The 24,730-nt window shown below is 37.4% G+C and overlaps 1 long non-coding RNA gene across 1 annotated transcript; it reads right to left on the bottom strand.

Annotated features, from left to right (window-relative positions):
• Window positions 1–2,401: 2,401 nt before the first annotated feature.
• Window positions 2,402–24,149, bottom strand: LOC140872598 (uncharacterized). Its single transcript, XR_012147871.1, has 2 exons — window positions 24,010–24,149; window positions 2,402–2,628 (listed from the first exon to the last, which is right to left on the bottom strand). It is a non-coding gene; the product is annotated as an uncharacterized lncRNA (long non-coding RNA).
• Window positions 24,150–24,730: the final 581 nt, after the last annotated feature.

The following is a 24,730-nucleotide window of genomic DNA, read 5'->3' as shown; positions in this document are numbered from 1 at the left end:
TCACATTTGAGTGCACCAATTCCCCTCTTCTCTCTCAATTCCTTAGCCTTCTAACTCAGATATAGGGAATTCTAGGCGTCCCGTGGGAAATCTGGAAGTGGCATAGCGATCCAGGCATCGTAGCGGAGCTTTGGCCTAGTTTTGAGGCACTCGACAGCAAAGGGCTAACGATGGACGAAGGTATAGCTTTTGCTTTCAATAAATATTTAGGAGTATGCAATAGCTTAGTTAAGGCTTTTAGAGCACTATAATGATAGTAGTATCATTTGGCAGTGTAGAGCAGACTATAGGCGTGGACCTAGAGTTGATAGAGCTTGCACTGATTTGAGGTACGAAAGTACTGTTCGAGATATCCTGACTGAGTATGCATGTATTATGTGACTGCATGGTTTATATGTCATTGATTTATGCTGCATTCATTTGCATACTGAGCTATCTCCTTCGAGATGTCTGTTAGTAGGGTTTTTCCCTTTCCTGTTAGTGGTTGGACTTCCATCGATTTGGGTTCGGCATATCCACTGGTATTATGGTATGGAAGCCACCTCCTGAAGCGACGGCATAGCGTGCTACATACCAGGGCCCGGTCTGTCTCTGTTATCTGATCCTTGACCTCGAGTCTATAGGGAGTTCACTTTGCATGCATGTATACTCATACTCTCGTACTGAGCGTTTTATGCTCACGTCTCGTACTCTGTGTTTCTGGACACCCTATTCCATTGGGCAGGTTTGCGATTGGATGAGGCGGGTGAATCCAAGAGGGGCTAGGCAGTGGTTGGTCAGCTGGAGCTTCGCCTAGGTTTTATTTCTGTTGTTGCATACTGAGCTATCTCCTTCGAGATGTCTGTTAGTAGGGTTTTTCCCTTTCCTGTTAGTGGTTGGACTTCCATCGATTTGGGTCCGGCATATCCACTGGTATTATGGTATGGGAGCCACCTCCTGAAGCGACGGCACATCGTGCTACATACCAGGGCCCGGTCTGTCTCTGTTATCTGATCCTTGACCTCGAGTCTATAGGGAGTTCACTTTGCATGCATGTATACTCATACTCTCGTACTGAGCGTTTTATGCTCACGTCTCATACTCTGTGTTTCTGGACACCCTATTCCATTGGGCAGGTTTGCGATTGGATGAGGCGGGTGGATCCAAGAGGGGCTAGGCAGTGGTTGGTCAGCTGGAGCTTCGCCTAGGTTTTATTTCTGTTGTTATTGGATTGATACAGTTGTTCAATCTGGTTGTATAATATTTGGTTATTTACATATTCCTTGCCTTGGGATTGTATAATGTTTATGGTTTTCGCAGTTTTATTCTGATATCCATTTAATTAAGTTAATTGCATGCCTAAGTTCTATTTAGTAGGTGATCCAGGTAAGGGTCACTACAATCCAAATCCAATCTTCACCATTCCGATTATAGTTTAGGATGTTTTAAAACTGATGTCAAAATTTCAGCTCGATCCGACGGTTAGAACTCAAGTTATGATTTTTTCAAAAATATTGCGCGCTGGGACAACATAGGGCCGTGCCCTAGTATCAATATTTTACCGCCCGAGAGCACCAGCAATGAAAATTGACCCTGGGACAATGTAGGGGTGCACTCGGACGGCCATTTTTTAATGCCCTAGAGCGCCCGCAAAAAGGAAAAAAATATTTTTGATCGTGATTCAGAAAGGAAGGAGTCTTGGGCCACATAAATAGAACAAAGACTAACGTTTTGAGGGTTGGACTTCAGAGACGCAACAGAGAAGCGGCCGCCATCAAAGAGAATAACTTGAAGAGGGAAGATCGTGAAGAACTCGAGAAAGAACAACAACCGCAAACACTAGTTTTCTTTTCTTCTTAGATTTCTTTTATTTGTTGGGATTTAGGGGATCCTACCCCCAAAACTTTGTTTTGATTTATTTTTGAAGATTGAATTTGATTTTTAAGAATTCTTGATTATATTATTTTGTTTATTGAAATCTTGGAGATTGATCAACTTCGAATTGATTTTATGTGTTATAATTGATACCGAGAGGATATTTTATGACATGATAGGGTAATATAATCCATGGATCTACAACTTGCATAGAGATATGAGGTTGGGTACATGTTGATAGTCATAGTCCACCAGGTCAAAAGCTATAGGATTCCACAAATCGTTAATGCAATTGCAATTGTTAAATCACACAAGGAGACTTGGTTATTACAATTCGTTAATTAGATTAATATAGCTCAATATAGTATATTGATAGATTAGGGAATTCCGTCAAAAGCATGATTTGAGAAAATGCGGATTTTAAGAAAAAATTTCGGCATGACCTGTCTATTTATATTTAAACCCGTCTGACACAGACAGCAACAAAAAAAATATACAACCAACAATATTAAATAAACTAGACCGGGAAATGAACAAGAACCGGAGAAAAAGATGCAACCTTCCAAACGTCCATAAATCATATAATTTGATATTTACATGCCCAAAGACGATCAATAAATCTTTACGTTTATATTAATCCAAGTAACAGGATAAAATACTATAAAATGTTAAAATAAACTTTTGCGGAAGACTAGCATAGGTCGGAGGATGTGCCGTGCCCGCATCACAGTCCGCTCGATAGTCCTGCCCCTCAATCTCAATGATAACATATACCTGCACCAAGTAGATGTAGTGAGTGAGCCTAGTGGCCCAACAAGAATATGGGAGAAATAACGAGTACTACATAAATACATGCACACAAATATTAAAATAGCTTGTAATAAAATACTTTGTGATCTTATCTTAAACAAAAGATTTCTAAAAAGGAAGTGAACATGAATGGAACATATGCATGGCTAAGTCGAACATAATCAATGTAACTGCATAAACTGTACTGAAACATGATCATATAAATTTTGAACTGTAACTGTGAACTTAGATCCTTGAATTGTGACTTTGTGGTTTCGATCTCGATCATGGCTGCAGTGCACTATGTCGCAAGGAAGTCAGGATATCTCCCAACCCATCTTGCCCTATGGATGGTATGAAAAGCCAAGATTTCTCTCAGCCCGTCCATACACATGAATATTTTGGTAAGAAAAGCCAAGACTTCTCCCAGCCCGTCCAAAAACATGTTTTACTATAGTCACAACCAACTCACTTCGTTCATAAAAATGTTTTCTTTCATGCTTTACTGTAAACATTTACTCGATAATCATTCAGATGACTCACACATGGATGATCGGGATGGAGATGTAAGGAGGAAACCAAAGGTAGGAATCTAAACCATAATTTACGCTTAGGACAATTCGAGCGGTTCGCCCATAAAGGTTCTAATTTACTCGATTCTTATTCAAAAAGAATTCTGCTTGAAACCACGGTTCCCGCGCACTCTAAAATAAACTAGAAAGTCATCCTCGGGGTAATATTCCCATCCAATCATTTTATAAAAATTCATTTCCGGACAGCCCCTCATTCAATCCAAAATTCTGAACCTATCCAATAAATAGCCTAAAACTCGACCAACACTTAATCGAATTCGTTTCCGCTTGAACCGATATAATCCCGACATCTAAGAATAATTCTAGACCCGAGTTCATAACCAAAATTTGATTTTTACCCAGTTTCAAACACTCGTTTCCGGGAAGCCCCAATCCTTACAAAATTCTGCTCACTTATCTTAGTCCATTCTCCTTCCTAGAACTAACCCATTGGACACCCTTTAACCCAACTTATAAACCAAGGACATGAAGGGGATCGGTTAACTCGTGCCCGAAAATGCAGCGGAAATATTAAATTTTTAACAAAAGAGATCCGAGCACTTGTGTAGCATTCAAAATTAAACAACCATAGGGTGTTTAGAATTTTACCTATCAATCTCAAAGATTGATTTATGGCTCCAACCAAGTTGATAAAAAAACTAGGCTCTTGAAATGGTAGACACTATCTACAAGCTTCCAAGAGCACACCTTGCTCAAAATGGATTCAACACTTCAAGCCTTCGAATTAGGTCCACGACTAGATGATCTAGATCCGCTCTAAATATGCACTAGAATATTTAGAGAATTTTTCATTGAGATTTTCCTTTTCTTCTTCCACAAAAATGAAAAGAAAAACTTGGAGAAATTCTCTCAAAGTGTTCGGCCACCACCTATCAAAAATGGAGTGGAATGTGTGTGTATATATTATTCAAAATAATATATTAAAGATGAGGGATTAAATGAGTACAATTAAGTCATGCATGGAAAAGTCCAAAGCATGCATGAAAAATTGCACTCAAAGCTTTAACCCTTCACATTCCATACACACACATATATATATCACATATATATATATATATATATATATATATACACGTTAATATGTATACATATATAAATACATATATATTCAAATGGCATTTTGAACTTATTTTAATTAATTATTAAACCTAAACGCATTTAAATTTAATCAATTAATTAAATTTAACTTGAACTCATTCAAGTCCACTAGTATCAATAATTATACAACACTATATTAATTTGAGCTCTACTAGACTCAATAGTATTTAATTAATTCAACACTTGAATTAATTTAATTATTTGTACATTAAAAAATCTACTAGTGTAAAATTAATTCAACACTTGAATTAATTAATTAAGTTCAAAATAATAGTTTAGAAAATCAACATTTTCACAAACTAATTATTTTAAGTCAACTTTTTAATCTTGGAATACATTCACAAATTAAAAGTTACTTATTCCATTCATTCTCCAATTTAGAAGTCAAACTTTTAATTTATTTTACTTATAAACTCCTTTATAAGTTATTCAACATATTGAACTAATTTTAATCTCAACGGGATCTAGAAAACTAGTACTTGTGTGACCCTCAATAGTTTATTGATACAACTAGCAGTGGGTTCACATCTCCATGTGATTCGGGATCAACAAGTCCCTTATATGAACATACCCTATATAGCTCCATTCTTATTGATCAACACATTGATAATAAGAACGTCAGAAAACTCAAATCTGATAGTACCCAACCAGACATGTAAACGTCTAGCAGCATCGCTTACATGACTCCCTAGGTATCAAATGATAGTGCCTGCAAGAACCAATCTATTATGGTTAGCGTACAGTACGGTCCCTTCAACTCATATATCCCGACGGATTTGACAACCATTGGTTTATCGAGAGTTGTCATTGAATCGATAACTATATGTCATGCCGTAGTTGCATCAAAGGTATAATTCAAAAAACTCCTTTCTTAATTACCACCTACTCTGATCAGAGATTTCAAGCTACGCATGCATGAGATCACATAGGATATCCATACCCGTAGGTAAGCGGTGAATCCCTGACTACAATGCATTGACTCCTATATGTTTCGTCACAACACCCAACATTGCCACCTGATGACCCCAGATGAGTCGATAAACAAGTCAAAGTGAAGCACTAGCATATAGAGTCTCCATGTTGTCCCGGGTCATAAGGACTAGTGGTGTACAACCATAAACTAGGACTTCTCCACTCGATAAGTGAGAACCACTTGGAAAGTTCTTTAGGGAGGGTTGTTCAGTGCACTCTACAAGGAGCACCTATTTGCATGCTTGGACATCTCCATGTCCCCTACCAATGAAACATGGTACTCACATCGCAAATACTAGTTTCAAGCTCGAGCGGCCTTTATCCTTCTTTATGGCGGCTGAATCGACTAGGAACAGTTTAGAATATACAGTATTCCAAATATGAGTTTCATGATAGTCATCACATGACCATCTCATATTCTTTCTACTATTTGTATATTCAAGGGCTTTATCTATGCAGCTAGCATGGGTATAAAGATAAAGATGTGCCAAATTAAATAATGTAAAATATTATTAAAATAAAGATTGTCATACAAGAGTTCTCTCAAGGACCATCAGCCAACACAATGGCTCGACGGGCACCTACTCTAACAATCTCCCACTTGCACTAGAGCCAACTACCCATATTCTTCAAACCCATTGATTCGCGATACTTTTCGAACAATGGTCCTGGTAAAGGCTTAGTTAGTGGATCAGCAACATTATCTGCAGAGGCAACTCTGTCTAACAAGACATCTCCTCGTTCCACTCCCGGATGATGTGGTATTTTATCAGTACATGTTTGGATTTCTGATGAGACCTTGGTTCTTTTGCCTGAGCAACGGCACCAGTGTTGTCGCAGTACACCGGGACTGGATCAACTCCATTAGGAATAACGCCCAACTCTTGGACGAAATTCCTAATCCAAACAACTTCCTTTGCAGCATCGGATGAAGCAATATATTCTGCCTCAGTGGTTGAATCCGCAGTGCTGTTTTGCTTGAAACTCTTCCAACAAACAACAACACCATTGAGCATGAATACAAAACCGGAGTTGACATCGAATCATCAACATCTCTTTGGAAGCTAGAGTCGGTATAGCCTTCCAATTTTAGTTCTTCACCCCCATAAACCAAGAACATATTCTTAGTCCTTCTCAAATACTTGAGAATGTCTTTCACAGCTTTCCAGTGTGGAAGACCAGGGTTCGATTGATATCTACTTGTAACACTTAGTGCAAAGGCCACGTCAGGACGTGTAGATATCATCGCATACATGATACTACCAATTGCAGATGCATATGGAATGCGTGTCATTGTCTCTATCTCTACATCATTATTGGGAGACATGGAATTGGATAGAGACACGCCATGACACACTGGTAGATGTCCTCTCTTAGACTCATTCATCAAGAACCTCTTCACGATGGTATCAATGTATGTGGACTGGGTGAGACCAAGCAATCTTTTAGATCTATCCCGATAGATTTGTATTCCCAATACAAAAGATGCTTCACCCAAATCCTTCATTGAGAACTTACTCGATAACCATACTTTAGTTGATTGCAACATTTCTACATCATTTCCAATGAGTAGAATGTCATCAACATAAAGTACCAGGAATGTCACAGCACTCCCACTGACCTTCTTATACACACATGGTTCCTCAGGATTCTTAGTAAACCCAAACTCTTTGATTGTACCATCAAATCTGAGGTTCCAACTCCTAGATGCCTGTTTGAGACCATAAATAGATCTCTGAAGTTTTCATACTTTATGCTCACTTTCGATAGATATGAACCCTTCAGGTTGAGACATATAAATTTCTTCCTTAATATCCCCATTAAGAAAAGCTGTCTTCACATCCATCTGTCATATTTCATAGTCATACCATGCGGCAATGGCAAGCATTATCCTAATAGACTTGAACATTGCAACTGGAGAAAAAGTTTCTTCAAATTTAACTCCTTGTCTTTGAGTATAACCTTTTGCTACCAATCGAGCCTTGAAGTTCACCACCTTCCCATCCATCCCAAGCTTCCTCTTGTAAATCTATTTACACCCTATAGGAACAATTCCTTCTGGTGGATCCACAAGATTCCACACTTGGTTCGAATACATGGAATTCATCTCAGATTCCATTGCTTCAAGCCACTTGGATGAATCGGCATCAGAAAATGCTTCCTTGAAGGTCCTTGGATCACATCCATGGTCAGGCTCATCATGGCCCTCTTCAAGAAGCAGACCATACCTCATAGGTGGTCTCGAGATCCTCTCGGATCTTCTAGGAACTTGTATCTCCTCTCTTGGATGTTTGGGTGTGGGCTCTACAATCGTGGGTGTTTCTCGAACTTCCTCGAGTTCTATCATCTCCCATTTTCTATCCAATAGAAATTTCTTTTCCAAGAAGGTCGCATTCCTAGAAACAAACACCTTTGTTTCTTTGGAATGATAGAAATAATATCCAACCGAATTCCTTGGATATCCCACGAAGTAGCATAAAATGGATCGAGCTGTTGGAAAACTGGCGTGTTCCCAGATCAATCACGATTGATACCCAGTGCAGCGGAAGTTTAAAAATTTTATCATGGAACAATTCCATGGTGTGGGTATCAACCATTCAACGATTAAATTATATTGTGTGTGTAAAATTCAAATAACAATTAATTAAATTTTACCTTCAATCTCGAAGCGAGATTATTGGACACCAACAGAATTAATCTGCTCTTGTTTTCTCTCCCAGGAACTGATGAACTCCTTCAATCAGGTCCACGAATGGGGTTTAAATCCCTCTGATAGATTGCACTAGAAAATCTATCAGAAGTTTTTCTGCGAAGAGATTAAACGAATCTGATTCGTTATTCCTGACTGCAATTCAAAATCACAGACCGGAATTTCTCTGACAGAGAGGGAGGGGTTCGGCCGAAATATGTTTGAGAGAGAGAGGAGGGTTTCGAAAATCCTGTCTCAAAAATAATGACCTGTTGTGTGTAATTTCTGTACTGTAATAACTTATTTATAATGCAGGCCACTAACACCTTAGGGCCCATTAGTCATAAGTTGAGGCCCGACAAGCAAAGCCCGCATGTTCAGAAATTAATATAAAATTCATCGTGACTCCGATTGATAAACCGATTTTACCAATGTGCACAGAAACCATTTCTGCACATTTTAAAGTCAAGATAAATTTTCCTGAATCCGAATTCAGTGGTTTCCAAAAATGTACATCCCTATGTCATTTTAGGAAATCCTACTCCCTTACTCTTATTTAAGAAGTCCAACTTCTTTATTCATCAAATTTAACTCTTTAAATTTAACTATCTCAACGGGGATTAAAACTCCATTACACTGTGTGACCCTCAATGGTTCAGGGATACAGCTAGCCGTGGGCTCACAACTCCTTGTGACTCGGAACAACGATTTCCGACTTGCCCAACGAATCATGGTAAAGCGCCTAGCAACATCGCCCCATGATTCCCTAGGTATCACTGATAGTGCCTACAAGAACCAGTAGATTTTGGTTAGCGTACAGTACGGTCCCTTCATCCATATATCCCGATCGAATCAACAACCATTGGTATATCGAGAGTCGCTCAAGATTCGATAACTATGCAATACATCTTGAAGATCAAATTAGTGACATCGCATGTGCTACTAAGAAACCATTTCTTAAATCACATCAAGTACTCTGGCCAGAGATTCGTCACACTAATATCTCCTCAGATCGCATAGGATATCCACACTCACAAGTATGTGGTGAATCCTTGACAACAATGCATCGACTCCTATGTGTGTTGTAACTGTACCCAATCCCGACACCTGATGACCCCCATAGAGTCGGTAAACGAGTCAAAGCACAGTACTAGCATATAGAGTCTCCATGATGTTTCAAGTAGTAAGGACTAATGGTGTACAACCAAAACCGCGGACTTTATCCACTCGATAAGTGATAACCACTTGAAAAGTCCGGATAGGGTAGTTCGATTATTCATCCTATGAATATCCATTTGCATGCTTCGAACATCTCCATGTTCCCTACCAATGAAACGTGGTACTCCGCATCGCAAATGCTAGTCTCAAACTCGAGCGATCCTTATCCTTATTATCGGACGGCTCAATCGACTAGGAACAGTTTAGAATATACAGTGACTATAAGATGTATTTCATGATAGACATCCCCATGTTCTACCACATCTTACATACACTATAGTATATTCAAGGTCTTTATCAAAACAACAATAGTATATCACAATATAACAATATGAAGAAAGATAAAGTCATTGCCATTAATAAAAGTGTAAATTATATTAAACAAAAGATCGTTTGTACAAAGATTCATCAAAGCCCATAGCCACAAGTTGGCTCACTGGGCACCCACTCTTTCACGAGCATCCAATTTATCTCCCACTGTCTGCTTCACATAAGTAGGGCACCCCCATATTCTAAGATAAGAATACTTTGGAGGCTTTCCCATCCATATCTCATATGGTGTCTTATCAACTGCATTTTTATGGACATTGTTTAACAACAGTGCCGCTGTTTCAAGCGCATATCCCCAAAAGGATGGCGGTAACTCTGTGAACCCCATCATAGACCGAACCATATCCATCAAAGTCCGGTTATGACGTTCCGAAACACCATTCAACTGAGGTGTACCAGGAGGAGTCCACTGTGAGAGAATCCCATTCTCCCTAAGATACTCTTGGAATTCAGCACTCAAGTACTCACCACCTCGATCCGATCGGAGTGCCTTGATGCTTCGTCCCAATTGTTTCTCCACTTCATTTCTGAATTCTTTGAACCTTTCAAAAGCTTCAGATTTGTATTTCATCAAATACACATACCCATACCTAGAGAAGTCATCGGTAAAGGTAATGAAGTAAGAATGTCCATGCTTAGTGGTGATGCTCATTGGACCACACACATCTGTATGGATCAAATCCAACAGTCCCTTGGCTCGCTCCACATAGCCCTTAAAGGGAATTTTGGTTATCTTTCCTTTTAGACAGGGTTCACAAGTAGTAAGAGAATTAATATCAGACATATCAAACATGTATTCTCCCACTAGCTTGTTCATCCTTCTTAAAGATATATGACCTAATCGAGCATTCCATAAGTGTGCTGGATTTAGAGTATCTTGTTTTCTTTTGGATGTTGTTGATATCTCTTGGACATTATACATTGGAATATCTTTCAATTTTAAATTATAGAGATCGTTTTCCAATTGTCCTGTACCAATTAAATATTCATTCTTGTAAATATTGCAAACACCTTTGCCAAATAAACAAGAATATCCATCTTTATCAAGCATAGAAATGGAAACAATGTTTTTCACCAAATCTGGTACAAACAAAACATCTCTCAAACATAACTTAAAATCATTGTCCAACAATAAGTAAACATCTCCAATAGCTTTGGCAGCAACTCTTGCCCCATTGCCCATCCTCAAGAAGGTCTCACCATCCCTAAGTCTCCTACTTCTTGCCATCACCTGCAAATCATTACAGAGATGTGAGCCACAGCCGGTATCTAATACCCAAGAAGAAGAGTTAAGTGAAATGTTTACTTCAATGTAGAACATACCTTTTCCAGAACTATTCTGGTCAAGATATTCTTTGAAATTACGCTTCCAATGTCCAGGTTTCTTGAAATGATGACAGACGTCATTAGTCTTGTTAGCCTTAACTGGTGTGGCTACCACAACAGGACTCGGAGCTTGCCTCTTCAAGGGCACATTCTTTTTGGGAGCATGGAAAGAACGCTTCTTTCCCTTCCCACGTGATCTATTCTTTGAACCAGATGAAGATCCCACATAAAGAACCGGCTTCTCTTTCTTTATTGTGGATTCAAACGTAACAAGCATGTTAACCAACTCCTCAAGGGTTGGATCTAACTTGTTCATGTTGAAATTCACCACAAAAGGATCAAATGAGCTAGGCAGTGACAAGAGCAACACGTCTGTGGTCAACTTAGTTGATAGTACAAGATCCATGCTAACGAGTTTCTCCACAAGCCCAATCAACTTCAGGCCATGCTCATGGACCGAAGCCCCATCTCGCATGCTCAAAGTGATTAGCTCCTTGACAATCGCATGTCGAAGTGAGCGTGTTTGTTTACCAAACAGTTTTTTGAGATGCAAATGAATGTCAGCAGCATGCTTTGCATGCTCAAAACGTCGCTGAAGCTCATCATTCATAGAAGCCTGCATATAACACTTGGCTTTCAAGTCATGGTCACACCAATCCTTGTAAGTCTGTAGCTCTACAGGGCTACAATCAGTCGGAGCCTTATCATGGGCGACTCATTAAGTGTATATGCAATCCTCTCCGAGTTCAAGATGATTTTCAGATTTCTTAGCCAATCGAGGTAATTTGGACCGGTCAGTAAATTTTTGTCGAGTATTGTAGATAGCGGATTGCGAATTGATGACATTGTCAAAAACTTTGAACTGAAAAATAATAACAGATAAATGTCAATGACTATTTTAAAATATTTAATAAGATATAAAGTATGGACTTTAACTTTATAAATTTTTTACTCCCACTGTTTTGACATTATCACTACCCTCTAGTGAAAACGGAAAACTCCTTTCCTCAGTAGGTACATAAGGTTCATTTAGCCAATCATGATCCAGAATAAAATCAGCCAATCACAATTCCTAAAAGGTAGTTTCCAATTGCATCTCCATGCAACCCTTACGTAAACTTTTGTCTCACGTTTGATTAGGACCCAATAATATGACGTCGTTCATCTTTACGTGTCAAGCCTTACCCATCGATATCGAACCTTAATGGACGGTCGCCATGAGTTCCCCCAATAATATGAGTCGAAGTCACGGGAGTTCCACGTAGTTCACATCACCATGTCAATAGATGTCATAGATTTCCGGCATCCAAGCCCCCCCAATAAAATGAGCCGAGCATTGAATACGGGTAGCGTTCATCATGCATCCATTGTCGATGGAATACATAGAAATTATAAACAAATTTATAATTCCCCTTTTCGGGTTTGATATAAATTTTGAATCTAATTCAAAATGAGGGTTTTTAATTTTGAAATGGTCTCATCGTTAATTAATTTTAAAAACTCGCCATGTTAATCGTATGTATGCCGGATTCATGCAAATTTGTTATTATAAAATAATAATGTACATACTCATTATTTATAATATATCAAGAATATATTATAAATATTAAATCAAAAAGGATGATCAATCGCCCCAAAACTATTCGGCCCGTGTGAGCCAAACATGGGCCTAAGTCCAATCCTAGGGAATGCATGGGATGCAAATGCAACAATTAAATAAGCTTCCAATATTTACATGTCTTGGTTCTTCATAATTTATCATGGCCCATCATCTTCCAATCTTGAACTTCTGCTATCAAATATTTTACATTAAAATATCCATGGCAAATAGGGATATATTTTATGGGGTGGGAACGGGCCATAAACCAAGCCCACTTTATAATTTGATAATTATTACAACCATTCAACACAAAAGTATTCTAGCATACACCTAGCAAATTGGTCTTGGGCTTTTGATCATCCTTCATGCATAATATCTCTTATCATACACCATCAATTAATTATCTCAATAATCAATGGATCAAATATTATATATCTTGGTCCAATCACTAAACACCACAATTATAAAATAAATTAACATAATAAACAAACACCTTTGTTTACTTTCAAATTAATTTATTTATAATTGAATTTCTTGTAAATCATAATTTACTATAAATAATCAAAATCACACTTTAACTATTTATTTTATGAGAAAAATCACATATTATAAAGTTTAAATTTTTTATAAAAATCAACTATAATGTATTTAACAATTTAGGGCCTATGACACATGATATTCCAAAACACCTTTTGAAAAACTCAAGTCGTCATAGTCATCACCGAAACTCCGTCGCCGGATTCCGGCCAATTTTTTTTTATTTATTTATTAAAAAGTATGGGCCCCTTCGGGAAGCCCATAGGCTGCCCGAAATTAAAAGAATTTTTTTTATAAAAACAGCCCCAAAATTGATAGATCTTGATTTTTTTATGCGGTTAGAAATTGACCTGAATATAATATCCATCAAATACTACACAAAAGAGTAACCTATGCTCTGATACCACTGAAGGGGATCAGTTAACTCGTGCCCATAAACGCAGCGGAAATATTAAAATTTTTAACAAAAGAGATCCGAGCACTTGTGTAGCATTCAAAATTAAACAACCATAGGGTGTTTAAAATTTTACCTATCAATCTCAAAGATTGATTTATGGCTCCAACCAAGTTGATAAACAACTAGGCTCTTGAAATGGTAGACACTATCTACAAGCTTCCAAGAGCACACCTTGCTCAAAATGGATTCAACACTTCAAGCCTTCGAATTAGGTCCACGACTAGACGATCTAGATCCGCTCTAAATATGCACTAGAATATTTAGAGAATTTTGCATTGAGATTTTTTTTTTCTTCTTCCACAAAAATGAAAAGAAAAACTTGGAGAAATTCTCTCAAAGTGTTCGGCCACCACCTATCAAAAATGGAGTGGAAAGTGTGTGTATATATTATTAAAAATAATATATTAAAGATGAGGGATTAAATGAGTACAATTAAGTCATGCATGAAAAAGTCCAAAGCATGCAAGGAAAATTGCACTCAAAGCTTTAACCCTTCACATTCCATACACACACGTATATATATCATATATATATATATACACATTAATATATATACATATATAAATACATATATATTCAAATGGCATTTTGAACTTATTTTAATTAATTATTAAACCTAAACCCATTTAAGTTTAATCAATTAATTAAATTCAACTTGAACTCATTCAAGTCCACTAGTATCAATAATTATACAACACTATATTAATTTGAGCTCTACTAGACTCAATAGTATTTAATTAATTCAACACTTGAATTAATTTAATTATTTGTACATTAAAAAATCTACTAGTGTAAAATTAATTCAACACTTGAATTAATTAATTAAGTTCAAAATAATAGTTTAGAAAATCAACATTTTCACAAACTAATTATTTTAAGTCAACTTTTTAATCTTGGAATACATTCACAAATTAAAAGTTACTTATTCCATTCATTCTCCAATTTAGAAGTCAAACTTTTAATTTATTTTACTTATAAACTCCTTTATAAGTTATTCAACATATTGAACTAATTTTAATCTCAACGGGATCTAGAAAACTAGTACTTGTGTGACCCTCAATAGTTTATTGATACAACTAGCAATGGGTTCACATCTCCATGTGATTCGAGATCAACAAGTCCCTTATATGAACATACCCTATATAGCTCCATTCTTATTGATCAACACATTGATAATAAGAACGTCAGAAAACTCAAATCTGATAGTACCCAACCAGACATGTAAACGTCTAGCAGCATCGCTTACATGACTCCCTAGGTATCAAATGATAGTGCCTGCAAGAACCAATCTATTATGGTTAGCGTACAGTACGGTCCCTTCAACTCATATATCCCGACGGATTTGACAACCATTGGTTTATCGAGAGTTGTCATTGAATCGATAACTATATGTCATGCCGTAGTTGCATCAAAGGTGTAATTCAAAAAACTCCTTTCTTAATTACCACCTACTCTGATCAGAGATTTCAAGCTACGCATGCATGAGATCACATAGGATATCCATACCCGTAGGTAAGCGGTGAATCCCTGACTACAATGCATTGACTCCTATATGTTTCGTCACAACACCCAACATTGCCACCTGATGACCCCAGATGAGTCGATAAACAAGTCAAAGTGAAGCACTAGCACATAGAGTCTCCATGTTGTCCCGGGTCATAAGGACTAGTGGTGTACAACCATAAACTAGGACTTCTCCACTCGATAAGTGAGAACCACTTGGAAAGTTCTTTAGGGAGGGTTGTTCAGTGCACTCTACAAGGAGCACCTATTTGCATGCTTGGACATCTCCATGTCCCCTACCAATGAAACATGGTACTCACATCGCAAATACTAGTCTCAAGCTCGAGCGGCCTTTATCCTTCTTTATGGCGGCTGAATCGACTAGGAACAGTTTAGAATATACAGTATTCCAAATATGAGTTTCATGATAGTCATCACATGACCATCTCATATTCTTTCTACTATTTGTATATTCAAGGGCTTTATCTATGCAGCTAGCATGGGTATAAAGATAAAGATGTGCCAAATTAAATAATGTAAAATATTATTAAAATAAAGATTGTCATACAAGAGTTCTCTCAAGGACCATCAGCCAACACAATGGCTCGACGGGCACCTACTCTAACAATCTCCCACTTGCACTAGAGCCAACTACCCATATTCTTCAAACCCATTGATTCGCGATGCTTTTCGAACAATGGTCCTGGTAAAGGCTTAGTTAGTGGATCAGCAACATTATCTGCAGAGGCAACTCTGTCTAACAAGACATCTCCTCGTTCCACAATTTCCCGGATGATGTGGTATTTTATCAGTACATGTTTGGATTTCTGATGAGACCTTGGTTCTTTTGCCTGAGCAACGGCACCAGTGTTGTCGCAGTACACCGGGACTGGATCAACTCCATTAGGAATAACGCCCAACTCTTGGACGAAATTCCTAATCCAAACAACTTCCTTTGCAGCATCGGATGAAGCAATATATTCTGCCTCAGTGGTTGAATCCGCAGTGCTGTTTTGCTTGAAACTCTTCCAACAAACAACAACACCATTGAGCATGAATACAAAATCGGAGTTGACATCGAATCATCAACATCTCTTTGGAAGCTAGAGTCGGTATAGCCTTCCAATTTTAGTTCTTCACCCCCATAAACCAAGAACATATTCTTAGTCCTTCTCAAATACTTGAGAATGTCTTTCACAGCTTTCCAGTGTGGAAGACCAGGGTTCGATTGATATCTACTTGTAACACTTAGTGCAAAGGCCACGTCAGGACATGTAGATATCATCGCATACATGATACTACCAATTGCAGATGCATATGGAATGCGTGTCATTGTCTCTATCTCTACATCATTCTTGGGAGACATGGAATTGGATAGAGACACGCCATGACACACTGGTAGATGTCCTCTCTTAGACTCATTCATCAAGAACCTCTTCACGATGGTATCAATGTATGTGGACTGGGTGAGACCAAGCAATCTTTTAGATCTATCCCGATAGATTTGTATTCCCAATACAAAAGATGCTTCACCCAAATCCTTCATTGAGAACTTACTCGATAACCATACTTTAGTTGATTGCAACATTCCTACATCATTTCCAATGAGTAGAATGTCATCAACATAAAGTACCAGGAATGTCACAGCACTCCCACTGACCTTCTTATACACACATGGTTTCCTCAGGATTCTTAGTAAACCCAAACTCTTTGATTGTACCATCAAATCTGAGGTTCCAACTCCTAGATGCCTGTTTGAGACCATAAATAGATCTCTGAAGTTTGCATACTTTATGCTCACTTTCGATAGATATGAACCCTTCAGGTTGAGACATATAAATTTCTTCCTTAATATCCCCATTAAGAAAAGCTGCCTTCACATCCATCTGTCATATTTCATAGTCATACCATGCGGCAATGGCAAGCATTATCCTAATAGACTTGAACATTGCAACTGGAGAAAAAGTTTCTTCAAATTTAACTCCTTGTCTTTGAGTATAACCTTTTGCTACCAATCGAGCCTTGAAGTTCACCACCTTCCCATCCATCCCAAGCTTCCTCTTGTAAATCTATTTACACCCTATAGGAACAATTCCTTCTGGTGGATCCACAAGATTCCACACTTGGTTCGAATACATGGAATTCATCTCAGATTCCATTGCTTCAAGCCACTTGGATGAATCGGCATCAGAAAATGCTTCCTTGAAGGTCCTTGGATCACATCCATGGTCAGGCTCATCATGGCCCTCTTCAAGAAGCAGACCATACCTCATAGGTGGTCTCGAGATCCTCTCGGATCTTCTAGGAACTTGTATCTCCTCTCTTGGATGTTTGGGTGTGGGCTCTACAATCGTGGGTGTTTCTCGAACTTCCTCGAGTTCTATCATCTCCCATTTTCTATCCAATAGAAATTTCTTTTCCAAGAAGGTCGCATTCCTAGAAACAAACACCTTTGTTTCTTTGGGATGATAGAAATAATATCCAACCGAATTCCTTGGATATCCCACGAAGTAGCATAAAATGGATCGAGCATCCAATTTATCTCCCACTGTCTGCTTCACATAAGTAGGGCACCCCCATATTCTAAGATAAGAATACTTTGGAGGCTTTCCCATCCATATCTCATATGGTGTCTTATCAACTGCATTTTTATGGACATTGTTTAACAACAGTGCCGCTGTTTCAAGCGCATATCCCCAAAAGGATGGCGGTAACTCTGTGAACCCCATCATAGACCGAACCATATCCATCAAAGTCCGGTTACGACGTTCCGAAACACCATTCAACTGAGGTGTACCAGGAGGAGTCCACTGTGAGAGAATCCCATTCTCCCTAAGATACTCTTGGAATTCAGCACTCAAGTACTCACCACCTCGATCCGATCGGAGTGCCTTGATGCTTCGTCCCAATTGTTTCTCCACTTCATTTCTGAATTCTTTGAACCTTTCAAAAGCTTCAGATTTGTATTTCATCAAATACACATACCCATACCTAGAGAAGTCATCGGTAAAGGTAATGAAGTAAGAATGTCCATGCTTAGTGGTGATGCTCATTGGACCACACACATCTGTATGGATCAAATCCAACAGTCCCTTGGCTCGCTCCACATAGCCCTTAAAGGGAATTTTGGTTATCTTTCCTTTTAGACAGGGTTCACAAGTAGTAAGAGAATTAATATCAGACATATCAAACATGTATTCTCCCACTAGCTTGTTCATCCTTCTTAAAGATATATGACCTAATCGAGCATTCCATAAGTGTGCTGGATTTAGAGTATCTTGTTTTCTTTTGGATGTTGTTGATATCTCTTGGACATTATACATTGGAATATCTTTCAATTTTAAATTATAGAGATCGTTTTCCAATTGTCCTGTATCAATTAAATATTCATTCTTGTAAATATTGCAAACACCTTTGCCAAATAAACAAGAATATCCATCTTTATCAAGCATAGAAATGAAAACAATGTTTTTCACCAAATCTGGTACAAACAAAACATCTCTCAAACATAACTTAAAATCATTGTCCAACAATAAGTAAACATCTCCAATAGCTTTGGCAGCAACTCTTGCCCCATTGCCCATCCTCAAGAAGGTCTCACCATCCCTAAGTCTCCTACTTCTTGCCATCACCTGCAAATCATTACAGAGATGTGAGCCACAGCCGGTATCTAATACCCAAGAAGAAGATTTAAGTGAAATGTTTACTTCAATGTAGAACATACCTTTTCCAGAACTATTATGGTCAAGATATTCTTTGAAATTACGCTTCCAATGTCCAGGTTTCTTGAAATGATGACAGACGTCATTAGTCTTGTTAGCCTTAACTGGTGTGGCTACCACAACAGGACTCGGAGCTTGCCTCTTCAAGGGCACATTCTTTTTGGGAGCATGGAAAGAACGCTTCTTTCCCTTCCCACGTGATCTATTCTTTGAACCAGATGAAGATCCCACATAAAGAAACCGGCTTCTCTTTCTTTATTGTGGATTCAAACGTAACAAGCATGTTAACCAACTCCTCAAGGGTTGGATCTAACTTGTTCATATTGAAATTCACCACAAAAGGATCAAATGAGCTAGGCAGTGACAAGAGCAACACGTCTGTGGTCAACTCAGTTGATAGTACAAGATCCATGCTAACGAGTTTCTCCACGAGCCCAATCAACTTCAGGCCATGCTCATGGACCGAAGCCCCATCTCGCATGCTCAAAGTGATTAGCTCCTTGACAATCGCATGTCGAAGTGAGCGTGTTTGTTTACCAAACAGTTTTTTGAGATGCAAATGAATGTCAGCAGCATGTTTTGCATGCTCAAAACGTCGCTGAAGCTCATCATTCATAGAAGCCTGCATATAACACTTGGCTTTCAAGTCATGGTCACACCAATCCTTGTAGTCTGTAGCTCTACAGGGCTACAATCAGTCGGAGCCTTATCATGGGGCGACTCATTAAGTGTATATGCAATCCTCTCCGAGTTCAAGATGATTTTCAGATTTCTTAGCCAATCGAGGTAATTTGGACCGGTCAGTAAATTTTTGTCGAGTATTGTAGATAGCGGATTGCGAATTGATGACATTGTCAAAAACTTTGTACTGAAAAATAATAACAGATAAATGTCAATGACTATTTTAAAATATTTAATAAGATATAAAGTATGGACTTTAACTTTATAAATTTTTTACTCCCACTGTTTTGACATTATCACTACCCTCTAGTGAAAACGGGAAACTCCTTTCCTCAGTAGGTACATAAGGTTCATTTAGCCAATCATGATCCAGAATAAAATCAGCCAATCACAATTCCTAAAAGGTAGTTTCCAATTGCATCTCCATGCAACCCTTACGTAAACTTTTGTCTCACGTTTGATTAGGACCCAATAATATGACGTCGTTCATCTTTACGTGTCAAGCCTTACCCATCGATATCGAACCTTAATGGACGGTCGCCATGAGTTCCCCCAATAATATGAGTCGAAGTCACGGAGTTCCACGTAGTTCACATCACCATGTCAATAGATGTCATAGATTTCCGGCATCCAAGCCCCCCCAATAAAATGAGCCGAGCATTGAATACGGGTAGCGTTCATCATGCATCCATTGTCGATGGAATACATAGAAATTATAAACAAATTTATAATTCCCCTTTTCGGGTTTGATATAAATTTTGAATCTAATTCAAAATGAGGGTTTTTAATTTTGAAATGGTCTCATCGTTAATTAATTTTAAAAACTCGCCATGTTAATCGTATGTATGCCGGATTCATGCAAATTTGTTATTATAAAATAATAATGTACATACTCATTATTTATAATATATCAAGCATATATTATAAATATTAAATCAAAAAGGATGATCAATCGCCCCAAAACTATTCGGCCCGTGTGAGCCAAACATGGGCCTAAGTCCAATCCTAGGGAATGCATGGGATGCAAATGCAACAATTAAATAAGCTTCCAATATTTACATGTCTTGGTTCTTCATAATTTATCATGGCCCACCATCTTCCAATCTTGAACTTCTGCTATCAAATATTTTACATTAAAATATCCATGGCAAATAGGGATATATTTTATGGGGTGGGAACGGGCCATAAACCAAGCCCACTTTATAATTTGATAATTATTACAACCATTCAACACAAAAGTATTCTAGCATACACCTAGCAAATTGGTCTTGGGCTTTTGATCATTCTTCATGCATAATATCTCTTATCATACACCATCAATTAATTATCTCAATAATCAATGGATCAAATATTATATATCTTGGTCCAATCACTAACCACCACAATTATAAAATAAATTAACATAATAAACAAACACCTTTGTTTACTTTCAAATTAATTTATTTATAATTGAATTTCTTGTAAATCATAATTTACTATAAATAATCAAAATCACACTTTAACTATTTATTTTATGAGAAAAATCACATATTATAAAGTTTAAATTTTTTATAAAAATCAACTATAATGTATTTAACAATTTAGGGCCTATGACACATGATATTCCAAAACACCTTTTGAAAAACTCAAGCCGTCATAGTCATCACCGAAACTCCGTCGCCGGATTCCGGCCAATTTTTTTTTTTTTATTTATTAAAAAGTATGGGCCCCTTCGGGAAGCCCATAGGCTGCCCGAAATTAAAAGAATTTTTTTTATAAAAACAGCCCCAAAATTGATAGATCTTGATTTTTTTATGCGGTTAGAAATTGACCTGAATATAATATCCATCAAATACTACACAAAAGAGTAACCTATGCTCTGATACCACTGAAGGGGATCAGTTAACTCGTGCCCATAAACGCAGCGGAAATATTAAAATTTTTAACAAAAGAGATCCGAGCACTTGTGTAGCATTCAAAATTAAACAACCATAGGGTGTTTAAAATTTTACCTATCAATCTCAAAGATTGATTTATGGCTCCAACCAAGTTGATAAACAACTAGGCTCTTGAAATGGTAGACACTATCTACAAGCTTCCAAGAGCACACCTTGCTCAAAATGGATTCAACACTTCAAGCCTTCGAATTAGGTCCACGACTAGACGATCTAGATCCGCTCTAAATATGCACTAGAATATTTAGAGAATTTTGCATTGAGATTTTTTTTTCTTCTTCCACAAAAATGAAAAGAAAAACTTGGAGAAATTCTCTCAAAGTGTTCGGCCACCACCTATCAAAAATGGAGTGGAAAGTGTGTGTATATATTATTAAAAATAATATATTAAAGATGAGGGATTAAATGAGTACAATTAAGTCATGCATGAAAAAGTCCAAAGCATGCAAGGAAAATTGCACTCAAAGCTTTAACCCTTCACATTCCATACACACACGTATATATATCATATATATATATATACACATTAATATATATACATATATAAATACATATATATTCAAATGGCATTTTGAACTTATTTTAATTAATTATTAAACCTAAACCCATTTAAGTTTAATCAATTAATTAAATTCAACTTGAACTCATTCAAGTCCACTAGTATCAATAATTATACAACACTATATTAATTTGAGCTCTACTAGACTCAATAGTATTTAATTAATTCAATACTTGAATTAATTTAATTATTTGTACATTACAAAATCTACTAGTGTAAAATTAATTCAACACTTGAATTAATTAATTAAGTTCAAAATAATAGTTTAGAAAATCAACATTTTCACAAACTAATTATTTTAAGTCAACTTTTTAATCTTGAAACACATTTACAAATTAAAAGTTACTTATTCCATTCATTCTCCAATTTAGAAGTCAAACTTCTAATTTATTTTACTTATAAACTCCTTTATAAGTTGTTCAACATATTGAACTAATTTTAATCTCAACGGGATCTAGAAAGCTAGTACTTGTGTGACCCTCAATGGTTCATTGATACAACTAGCAGTGGGTTCACATCTCCATGTGATTCGGGATCAACAAGTCCCTTATATGAACATACCCTATATAGCTCCATTCTTATTGATCAACACATTGATAATAAGAACGTCAGAAAACTCAAGTCTGATAGTACCCAACCAGTCATGTAAACGTCTAGCAGCATCGCTTACATGACTCCCTAGGTATCAAATGATAGTGCCTGCAAGAACCAATCAATTATGGTTAGCGTACAGTACGGTCCCTTCAACTCATATATCCCGACCGATTTGACAACCATTGGTTTATCGAGAGTTGTCATTGAATCGATAACTATGTGTCATGTCGTAGTTGCATCGAAGGTGTAATTCAAGAAACTCCTTTCTTAATTACCACCTACTCTGATTAGAGATTTCAAGCTACGCATGCATGAGATCACATAGGATATCCATACCCGTAGGTAAGCGGTGAATCCCCGACTATAATGCATTGACTCCTATATGTTTCGTCACAACACCCAACATTGCCACCTGATGACCCCAGATGAGTCGATAAACAAGTCAAAGTGAAGCACTAGCATATAGAGTCTCCATGTTGTCCCGGGTCATAAGGACTAGTGGTGTACAACCATAAACTAGGACTTCTCCACTCGATAAGTGAGAACCACTTGAAAAGTCCTTTAGGGAGGGTTGTTCAGTGCACTCTACAAGGAGCACCTATTTGCATGCTTGGACATCTCCATGTCCCCTACCAATGAAACATGGTACTCACATCGCAAATACTAGTCTCAAGCTCGAGCGGCCTTTATCCTTTTTTATGGAGGCTGAATCGACTAGAAACAGTTTAGAATATACAGTATTCCAAATATGAGTTTCATGATAGTCATCACATGACCATCTCATATTCTTTCTACTATTTGTATATTCAAGGGCATTATCTATGCAGCTAGCATGGGTATAAAGATAAAGATATGCCAAATTAAATAATGTAAAATATTATTAAAATAAAGATTGTCATACAAGAGTTCTCTCAAGGACCATCAGCCAACATAATGGTTCGACGGGCACCTACTCTAACAGGACATGACCACTTCTTAGACCCATTCAAACCCATAAGACCGACCCCCTTCATAAGCCTAGATTAGCTCAAAAATCAGCCCCTCGCCTCAAATCTTGCCAGCCCCCTCACACAACCTAGGTGCTACCATGTGAGCTACGCTCTCACCCATGGTAGCCCCTATATGACCATCCAATCAACCATTCAAGCAACACATACTCAAATAGCGGCAGAAGAAATATCGAACAGGGGAGGGGCAAAAATGCAACAAAATTCGGAGACTCACAAGAATAACTCAAAACACATAATGACCACTATAATACAACCAAAAGCATGCATAAAAATCTCCACAGAAACCTATAGAGGAACCGGGCAGCTAATGAAGGAAAGAGAATAGGGGCATCGATCGTCTACCGATAATCAGTCAAGTGGCTACTTAGATTCAAATAGAATTTGAAATGCGAGAAAGAAATACAATCACACAGTATATAATCCACTTGGTGGCCAAAGAAGCCCATGAATCTTGCCTCATGCTTAAAAATCAGAAATGGGGAGGGGAGCTCGAGCAGCTGGAAATCGAGCTGAAAAAGGAAAGATGACGCTCGTGCAGCTCACCTGAAGGTATGCCTCGCCGAGGAAAGATGGAGCTGCTGCGGCGGAAAGCTGGGAGTGAAGAAAGGAAATGTCGATCGCGTGCGAGAGATGAGGAGAAAGGAAAGTCTGATATCAGCTTAGGGCTTGGAGAGGTGGGTAAGGGAAATGGGCCGAGATTGGGCTGTGTGAATTCCTATATTGGCCCGTGAACTGGACTAGGGAGAAAAGGAAATAGAAATTGGGTCGAGCCAGCATGAATTTTTAAGTGTGCAAAAAATATGAAATATGATATATAATATAATAGGTAATATTTTAAATGGTGCGAGTAGAAGTTTTATGCCCAAATTTTCGCAAATACTTAAGTTTGAAAATCCAAAAATTAAACACTACTTAGAATTAAAATCAAAACTTTAAATATTTTGATGTCGCAACGATAAATAAAATAATTAAACAATAAACAGAGCGATTAAAATAAATTAAACAGGCTAGAATAATGTTTAAAATAATTTAAATAGATACACAAGAGGAAATAAAATCTTTTAAACTGATTTGGATAATTAAAAAGAATTTAAATAAATAAGCTAGACATTTAAAATGATTTAAAATAACTAACCGCTAAACTTAAATGATTTAAAATAAATAAGTTGGACACTCTAAAATATTTAAACAAATAAGCTAAATAGTTAAAATCATTTAAATGATAAACTAAACTATTAAAATTATTTAAATGTGCAAGCTTAAA

Source organism: Henckelia pumila, unplaced genomic scaffold (assembly GCF_033568475.1).
Source record: "Henckelia pumila isolate YLH828 unplaced genomic scaffold, ASM3356847v2 CTG_466, whole genome shotgun sequence".
In the NCBI taxonomy this organism is placed as follows: domain Eukaryota; kingdom Viridiplantae; phylum Streptophyta; class Magnoliopsida; order Lamiales; family Gesneriaceae; genus Henckelia; species Henckelia pumila.
This window is presented reverse-complemented; position numbering and strand designations above follow the sequence as displayed.